Source organism: Mustela nivalis (assembly GCF_964662115.1).
Source record: "Mustela nivalis genome assembly, chromosome: 9".
NCBI classification, from domain to species: Eukaryota; Metazoa; Chordata; class Mammalia; order Carnivora; family Mustelidae; genus Mustela; species Mustela nivalis.
In genome coordinates this window covers 9,924,127-9,934,134 of record NC_139028.1, presented here as the reverse complement: position 1 = coordinate 9,934,134, position 10,008 = coordinate 9,924,127, and positions in this window count along the sequence as shown.

Sequence of the window (10,008 nt, the reverse complement as noted above, 5' to 3'; positions counted from 1 at the left end):
ATAAAAATAAATAAACATACAGCATTTCCCCCCAGGTTTTATGGCTGCTTTCTGTAGGGAGTTTGGTTCAACTGACATTACTTCACCATATCTGCAAGTTTATATTAAGGATGTTTTTGTGCCAATTAATCAGACAGTAAAAACAGAGTCTGAGCATATAAAGAGCTGAATTGAACAGAAATGAAAAGAATTCAATCTTAACAGCCTTGTATCTCAGTTGAGATCTTTTCACAAGTTTCTCAGCAAGAACTCTTGGGAGTTTTAAGTTTATTGCGATTACTACCATGAATATAAAACAAGCAATGGATTTGGGATATTGTTATAGAGTAAAACTAATGAGAAAATTATTAGCCAAAATTGACACTAATAAGATATATCCTTTCTTTTGCCTCTACAGGCATGCACACCAGGTTCCCTTAAATCCTCGAAAGGAAAGGGCAGCATCAGGTAATTATTATAAGAACAAAATCATCATTATGTTAGCAGTAATTATAAGGATTCTGAGTCACATGAATTCAGAATAGACATTTCCGTATTCATTTACCCTATAATTAAGATAAATTGTTTTTATTTGAATCAAATTAATTAACATATATTGTATCATTAGCTTCAGAGATCGAGGCCAGTGATTCATGTCTCACATGACACCCAGTGCCCGTTACACCATGTGCACCTGCGATGCCCCTCACTCCATCGCCCCAGCCCTGCTCTCCAGCAACCCTCAGTTTGTTTCCTGAGATTAAAGGCCTCTCACGGTTTGTCTTCCTCTCTGGTCTTATTGTTTCATTTTTTTCCTCTTTTCCCCTATGATCCTCTGTTTTGCTTCTTAAATTCCACGTATCAGAGAGATCATATGATAACTGTCCTTCTCTGACTGATGCATCTCACTTAGCGTAACACTCTCTAGTTCTATCCACATCATTGCAAATAGCGAGATTTCATCCTTTTGGACAGCTGAGTAATATTCCACTGTATACATACACCACATCTTCTTTATCTACTCATCTCTCGACAGGCATCTCTGTTCTTTCCATACTTTGGTTATGGTGGACATCGCTGCTCTAAACATTGGGGTGCAGCTGTCCCTTTGGATCACCACATTTGTCTCTTTGGCATAAATACACAAGGATAAATTATCTTTTAATTTAATGTTATCAAATCTTATAACCTCACTCTTCAAAAAGAAAGAATCTTTCAAAATTAAAAGAAAAGCGTATATGCTTACCCTATAAATAAATGCCATTGTTAGTACCTTCCTTAACACAGAATTACTTAAAAAAAAAATCACATACATAAGGCACTTGGGTGGCTTAGTCAGTGAAGTGTCTGCCTTTGGCTCAGGTCATGATCTTAGAGGCCTGGGGTCAAGCTCCACATCGGGCTCCCTGCCCAGCAGGGAGTCTGCTTCTTCCTCTCCCTCTGTGATCTCTCTTGTTCTGAGTCAAATAAACTAAAATCTTTTTTAAAAAATCACACACAGAGATAATACAGAAAACAAAATAAAAAATATCAGTTAAATTAAACTGGATATTCCACTAAAAACAATTTTTAAAACTATTATGATTTTCATTTGACTTTTGGGACTATATAAAAAGTTTGACCAAAAACTGAGCCAGTATCTTTTTTTGCTGTTTTTATCCTTAAGAATGTTCTCGTGATTTATTTTTAAGTGAAAATATTTCCTACAAGGGAAATGCCTGCACACTTAGACCACTGATGAGGACCAGGCTGTCCAGTCCTTGAATAAAGTCCCTTGGCTGCTTTCTGCCAGAAACTTCACCCAGCCATTGCCAAACAACAACATTACAAGGCCATCGGCCCATGAGAAGTTGGCCGTTCTGGACATTTTAGAACACAGAAGAGATGTGGTTGGACAGTCTTTCTTGGAACATGACTTCCTTGGGGCCATCTATAACGGCCTGCGTTCATTCCCACATGTGGTAAGAACTCACTCTGGTCTCGCTGAACGTGGGTTTTTTTCTAATTCATGGATTAGAAAGTCAAAATGCATTTAAAGCACATTAGAGACGCGAGAGCCCTGTGGACTGGAGAGCACGTGCCTGAGCACAAGAATGGCTGTGCGTGTGCTCTCCGTGCTCCCAGTGCCCGCCGTGCTCCCTGTGCCCTCTGTGCCCGCTGTGCTCCCTGTGCTCCCTGTGCCCTCTGTGCTGCCGCGCGGCAGGACTTGCGGGGTCAGGACGCGCGCTGTGGGGCACAGAAATCATAAGCCGGGCCGGGAGCACGTAAAGACTTCCGGACGAGAGAGAGGGAGGGAGAGAGAGAGAGAGATGAGTGTGAATCTCTGTCGTTCGCCAGTCCACGGTAACAGACAAAGGGGAAAAGATAAGGAACGACAGAAACCCGAGTTTCTGCGCGTTCCAGCGGCGGGTGCGCGGCCGGGGAGGACGCGCCGGCGACGGGCTCCCGGCTCAGACGGCGACTGTCACACCGTCTAGAAGGACGCGGCCGCGCACGCCCGAGCTCTGAGGTTGGGCCGAGCGAACGTCCGGTCTCCGGTCCGGCGTCGGTCCGGGAGGCCCCGCGGCGGCAACAAGCGGCCGTCGTGCCCGCGGCCGGCCGGGAAGGGTCCCTCGCGGCGCAGCTTCCGTGCGGGGCCGAGACGGCTGCGGCTCCATCCTGGTCCCTCCCCCGCGCCCCGGCCCGCGGCGCGCTCTGCTTTGAGCCCCTCGTTCTCCGGCGGAGCGAAGCCGGCAGCCGCAGCCCGGCTCCTCGAGCGTCTGCTTAGACACGACACACGGCCACGCCTGTCGCACGGCCACGCCGCTGCTCCGCGGTGTGGCGCGCAGCTCCGGCCAGAGGAGCCCGAGAGACCCCGGATCCCGGCGCGCACACGACGCGCAGCAGCAAAGTCCGCGCGTAATCGAAGAGCGTTTGTTTTCTGAAATGCGGTGTGCCGTTTTTGGAAAAAAATAAACAAAAACCTGCAATTATCAATACTGAGGACTGTTGCAAAGATTAAATACGAGTATTAACTGCTTGGACCAGGAACGGGGGCGCGCAGATTATACCGTAATGTTTTATTACTCTCTCCTATTTGCCTGTACGATGACCACGTATCCTCCGACAGAACTTTGCTCTAAGAACTCACACAGACGCAGCATAAGATCTGTTCGTCTGTGCGGCTGCCACATAGCACTGTTCTGAGTTCCAGAACAAATCAATGAAAATGCTCATTTTCGACAATTAGTGTAAAAATTTTTGCCCCAACATCAGTACCTCAGAATGAAGCCTCTGGAGAGGAAGCCTATGTATCTGACTGATTCATTTTATTTATCGAGAAATAATTCAATCCCTAATGGGAGAATTATGAAAAATAATTGCAAAATTTAGGATGATGATTAGGGAAAGTTAGTGTGCTCATTCCTGATGACTGAATTTGATCACTCTTGGCCTATGGAAAAGGGTTCTCAAAAAAGCCCAAGTCAGTGGGAAGCAATCCAGTAAAGCTATGTTCCTATAATCCCCTCAAAGCTAACCAGGGACAAGTCATTGTGCAATCTCCAGGAAACATGGCCCAGAACACTCAGGAATTCACACCAAGGGGCCTGTGCCTGCCATCGCTGTTTTCATCACTACATGGAAAGTTTTGCTAGATCCCCTGACAGCTTGTGGTAACTAGTATGTCTGGTTCATAATGACCCAAGACCTTGAAAATAAAACTACTTTCACAGCAGAATTTTCTAATAAACTCTAACTGAACAAAATTCTACCTTCCGCCTTGTCAGGAAATGCTAGGGGTTTACCACAGCTCTCTGTCAGTCCCATTCTCCTGACTCGGTGGAAGGGATTCTATGAAATTTACCCTGGAATGACCTCAGATCACTCATGAAAGAGGGATAATCATCCTGTTCCAACTACTTTATAGCTACAGGAGAACAGAATACATTTGAACTGCTTGGGGGAAAATAAGATACTATGGTTTTCTAATTATAAATGAGTCACATAACAATCCTTGACACATCATTGTTTGATGACTCGGTCACTACCTATTTTCTGTCACGTATGAATTACTGACTGAGAAAACATTTCTGTGTCTCTTCACACAACAGGAATCATTACTACACTTGACCAGGTACAGTGCATGGTGAAACGTCTCAACTTTGGATCCACGTTTCAAATCTACTTCTCCAGAAAATAGATACACACATATACACACACAAACACACACACCATAAACAGAACGATCTTTCAGAAACACTAGGTCTAAGAAAGAGATAATCTTCCCTTTGGAATTTCTTAATTATACCCCCATTTGTATATGTGTATGAATGTATGTGCAGTGCATATATACTTTGTTTACTTTTATTTTTGATACCTATAAGCTCCTTAAAGATAGGAACTTTCTTTAATTTGAAGGGTTCCAAGCCTGGCCCCATAGACTTGCAAAGAAGAGCTTCTTGAACTATTGGCCAAAACTAGAAAACCTACAGGTTTTTTTCTCTCTTTCCAGGGACAGGTGACTATTTCATATGCTTCTCACCACGCCCCGTTTCTATCTCCACTTCCTAGCCTATATTTATTAAAACAACATAATATTCTGTAACAAAGTTAGAAATGTAAGACAGCTCATGGCAACAGTTGTATTTCCTCAAGACCAATTACAAGCTGATCCTACAAATAGTACCTTCATTTATTAATGATCATAGATGAGCTCCGTGTCTGTTTTTCCCTCAATGTGAAGGACCCCAGGAAAGTCCTCTTACTGTCAGAGAAGGGAGCACACACGTCATCCTAGTCAGTGTGCACTGGTTTGTTCAAATTTCACAACAATCATGAAAGGTCCTATTTTTTATTTTCATTATCTCAATATGGAAACTAAGGACAATGTAAATTAAGGGACTTGCTCAAGTGCATAGAGCCAGGCTGGGTCAGAACTCAATGAGAGGCAGCCGGGCACCAAATTCTTACCCTTAATCACTACAATATGCACGCTCATGACAGAGAGCATTTTCATTCATAAGGAAGATCCAGATCCAGCTTTAAAAAGTCTATAATTTTAGAATACTCGCTGTCAACAATGAACAATCTGCTTCTCAATTCTCCTGGAAACGGAAATCAATGGCGAGCATGAACCAGAACTCAGGAATGAGCACGATCTTCAGGATGACTAAATCCACTAAGAAACAAAAAGCATTTTATTAGGAACACAAGTCAACACAGATGACACAGTCATAAAATGCAAACTTCTCTACTATATTGGGGAAAAAAGGTCTGGTCTGATAAAGTCTAGCACAAGATAGGATTATTGGGAATATATGAAATAATCTAGGGTTCTACGGAGCTATGTAATTCTAATATATGGTGATTAAATTACCTAATTAAAATTATTTAAGTTTTTATTCATAGGAAGAGTCAAATATAGGCAAGAGATCAAGTTTCACTAAATAAATGTGCCCAAAGCAGATTTGGGCAGAACACAAAAATGAACTCAGGAGCGAGTGCTAGGAAACACTCGGTTCTGAAAAACCCTTCTAGTTCAGTAGAAACAGCTATTGTTGAAAGTCCTTGAAGAGCACTTTCAGTAACTGTGCCTTGAGATTTGCAGATTCAGCTGCGAGTGTAAACTCTTAGCCTAATCACTATCGTGAATGCTGTTTTTGCAGTGTTTTTCGCATCTGTTCGTCTTTCCTGTTTGACTGTAATCACACTGGTTCATGGATCAGTCTTCTCCCTGTACAGTGACAAAGAACGTCACCTTCTGACTCTATTCTGAGTGCTGCTCCCTTCCTGGAGCTGCCAGACGGAATTTATACAACTATGACCATCATCCCCAAATCAGAATGCATTCCTCAGGGGTCAAAGTTTAGCAACTAAACTACGCGGCAAAATGCAGTCTTATAGTCTTCATCAGAGTCCATCACTCATCCTTTCATGAAAATTACGGTCATCATTGCTTCCCGTGGCTGTAAGCTATAGTGATGTTTAAGTAAAGGGACTAATTGCTTCTACTATAACTCAACAGTAAGCAAGAGGGAGATGCTGCTAGTGACACCCGGTGGCATTCAACTGTCCCCCCAACGTTACCCACGGTGAGCCAGACTCGACCGGCCTCCCCAGATTGCCCGCTATGCAGGCGCGAGCACCACCGTCCTTTTTCCCACCCATGCATCAGCAGAAGGCTGCTTTTTAGGTTAACTGGAGCAAATTCAGTATTTTTTTTTTAAACTAGGTAACTTAAGAACAAGTAAAAAGCATTAACTATATTATATTTGGAAATCAGAGTATTTGCCCAAATTAAGGTAGGAGCTTCCTGGGCTCAAAGACTTTTGTGTAACAGCATCTCAAATAAGGGGCACCCAAAAGGTTGACACCCTCCCTGAGATCAGTGAGAATCCCAAGCCCCCAACGGTCTCCCTTTCTAGACTTCTCTGCATGTGTGGACCTGGGACAGAGTCCAAGAGCCTCTCACTGGGTCTGTAAGGCTCTTCACACTCAACTTCTGCCGCTCCCTCCTATGACCCCTATCATTCCAGTCACATAGCATTTCCCCCAGTTTCCCTGTAGCATGTGTGTGTGTGTGTGTGTGTGTGTGTGTGTGTATGCTTTTCCCCCAAGAATAATCACTCCCATTTGTCACTCTGTCTCATTTTACAAACCCTCTTGGTCTTTCCTGACTCATGTCCCATCCTCTACCGATCTTCAAGCATCACATCTTGGACACACATGTACACACCCCAAGCATCTACATGTCCCACCTGTCACTATAACACTCTGTGCCTGTTGCTATTTTAGCACTTAACACAGACATGAATTCACGGGGGCGCCTGGGGGACTCAGATGGTGAAGCGTCTGCTTCCAGCTCAGGTCATGATCCCGGGGTCCTAGGATGAGTTCCGCATGGGACCCCCTGCTCAGCAGGGAGTCTGCTTCTCCCTCGGCCTCTGCCTCTCTCTGTTTCTCATGAATAAATTTTAAAAAATCTTTAAAAGAAAAAAAAAAAGAAATGAGTTCACAGTTTGCCCCCCTCACAAGAACAGAGCAGTAATCCTTAGCAGGAGTGTGGTGGAGAGCTGTATGTACATAACTCAGGGAAGTATATTTATATGAAGTACGTGAAGAAAATACCAAAAATAAAAAAGGAAGATGTTGTCTTGAAATAATGAAAACAACAACAACAGCAACAAAAAACACCAGGAAATATCATGGTTAGTACAAATCCGTTGTGAACGCGAGGGGCCCGCCGAGACGATCAAGCGTGCTCGTTTGTCCTAAGATCCGACGTCCGGGAGCCTGAATTGCAGACACAGTCTCGCTTCCCTTGACAGATTCTGGACCACATTCAGAGGTGCCAGGAATGTGGACGTGAACACCTTGGGGGCCATTACTCTGACAACCAGAGTCACTTCTAGAACACGAATAAAAAGTCTTGCGAATTAGGTTAGTATCAATTACCTTCCCTTATACACCAGTTTTCTTTCTTTCTTTCTTTCTTTTTTTAAAAAACCATTTCCATTACAATTCAATTGACTGAAGGGGATTTTCTTTATTCACCAAGAGAACAGCTTAATGTGAACGGACGTGCTATTGGATTCTCACTCACTTTATAGCTCGCGTTCATTTCTTACTTTGGGGCTTATGTTCAGTAATGAATGGGGGTGGTGCGGAGAAGTGATTAGAGACCAGGGAGGGTGGGACACAACCGCTGGCCAGAAGCCAGCTGGTAAGCGGCACCAGGAACTCCCTGGTGTCTCCTTGGCCCTATGTCCAAGACTGAAAGAAGAGAATGTGTAAGGCGGCGAGGAGCCCGCAGCAACCAAACCTACCCCCACATGTCTACAGCTGCTGAGATTTCAGCAAATGAAGGGAAGAGGCTTTTGCTTGACTTCTGTAAGTGGATGATCTTAAGTATGGAAAAATGTATCCAATTGAGCATATTCAGCTGAATACAGGCTATTAATTTTTAAATAGCATATATAAAAGCAAAGAGGTTTTTAATCTAGAGCAGCACTAACAGCTATTTCTAAGACTTATTTTCATTTGTGTTTGAGCAACTTCCATAGCTGCATGGTTGTAATTTTTTTAAAGATTATTTATTTATTTATTTGACAGAAAGAGATACAGTGAGAGAGGGAACACGAGCAGGGGAGTGGGAGAGGGGGCAGCAGGCTTCCCACTGAGAAGGAACCCCGATACGGCTGTAATTTTGACACCAGCCTCCGGTGGCTTCATCCGCATCAGTGTCCCCATCAGTGTGCCCTGAATTGGGACATCTTCAGGCAGACCTACCTCTCCACAGGTGACCTTTAACTGACCTCCAGTGACTCACGTCTAGATTACTGAAAGCTCTCCATGTCTTCCACAAAACAAACACAGAGACCCAAATGTCCTGAAAGCACCGAGCTAGTAGCTGAATCTCTTGGGTGTCGACTACCGACTCTGCTCTGTTCGCATCAGTTCTTTCCTGACTCCCATCGGCGGACTCGTACTTGTGAGTAAACGAGAGAACACCAAGGCAGAAAGGAAGACAGCTATCATTCCCAGGAATACCAAGGAAACTGCGTGGAATGGGTCAAGACAAGATGCTTTTAAAAAAAAAAAAAATTGCCACCAAATTTTACCTGGGGGAACCTAATGTTAAGATTGGAGAAAAGATAACTAAAAATATTATGGCATTTCTAAGATTACTTTACACAGGTGGGGAAACTGTAGAACCCACATTTTAATTGGAATTAATACCAAAACAACAATGCTGATTACCAAAGAATACGTACTTTGTGCGAAGGCCGTATCTCTTCACTAAATGATCAGCAAATTTACATATAAATAAATACTTCAAGTTGTTTTTAACTGGGATGTATGATATTTTATGATCTTTTCTTTAACAACTTCTGGATTAACAAGATAACTCCTGGCTCCAATACAAGGAACAATAGATAGTACATAGCTTCTCAGCACTCCAGAATGTTCCATACATCCCCAGGAATCCTGTCTCGTGTCAGACCACATCACACATGGTCTTTTCCTTCAGTGTAATAGAAAAGAGCCAATGCATGCATTTTCGGAGTGCGTGGGATGTGCAGATGGCTTGTGTTCTAAGGAAACAGCATCATCTACCTGTCTTTCCTGAAGAAGATTCAGTACTGACTTCATTTTCATCTGACCTCGAGCTCTGATTCTTTTGTACATAAAATAGGGTAACCCTTTGCCTCTGAGGGTAAACACTGCAAAAAGAATTTAAGATCTTAGTGAACTCTAAGTAGCATGTGTAGCCAAATCTCTAAAAAGGACGGCAATACTTTTCTCGTGTTTAGCCTCTGTTCTTTCTGTCACAATTGCTAGAAGTATAATCACCATGGAACACGCTTGGATAATTACGTTTTTCGGATTTATAAAAACCCTCACCAGTTTGTCTTAAAGATCAATGTGGTTGGCAAAATATAAATTTCAAGCCATCGTTTTAAATGTCAGGCTGCCAGTTTTCTCAAGTGGCTTGAATGATTAGTTACACCAGAAGTTCTTACTCTCCAGAAACCACCTCAGGAACTTACTTCATAGGACACAAGAACATCCTCTCCTGGGAATGTACCACAAGCCTAAAGGTGAAGAGGTGAAACTTGTTTTCCTGAGGAACATGTTTGAGAGTCCAAACTCTCTTTCTTTTCCCCAAGTCCTTTCCAAATTCTGAGACACAAAAAAATAAAACCACAGGGGGGAAAAAAAATCTATTATGCTTGTCACGTTCCCATTACTTTGTACAATCTCTGCAGTTTTCTTTTCCCCCTGCTGGTGTGGACATCACACTAAAAACATTTTGAGGAGAAAATAATATCTGAAGACAGAACTCTCCTGAAAATTCTTTCATGTAAATGGCAAAGAAGAAAACAGGAATTCTGCCAGTCAACTCCAGGATCCGAAAGTCCACGTGCTGCTCCAATGGTCCCTTAAACTCCACCAGGCTGTTCTGTGGGAAGAGGATAGGGAGGTTGTGCAGAAATGTTTCACTTGCTTTGGAACCAAGTGGTTCAGAGGAACCGCAACTGCTAAGCC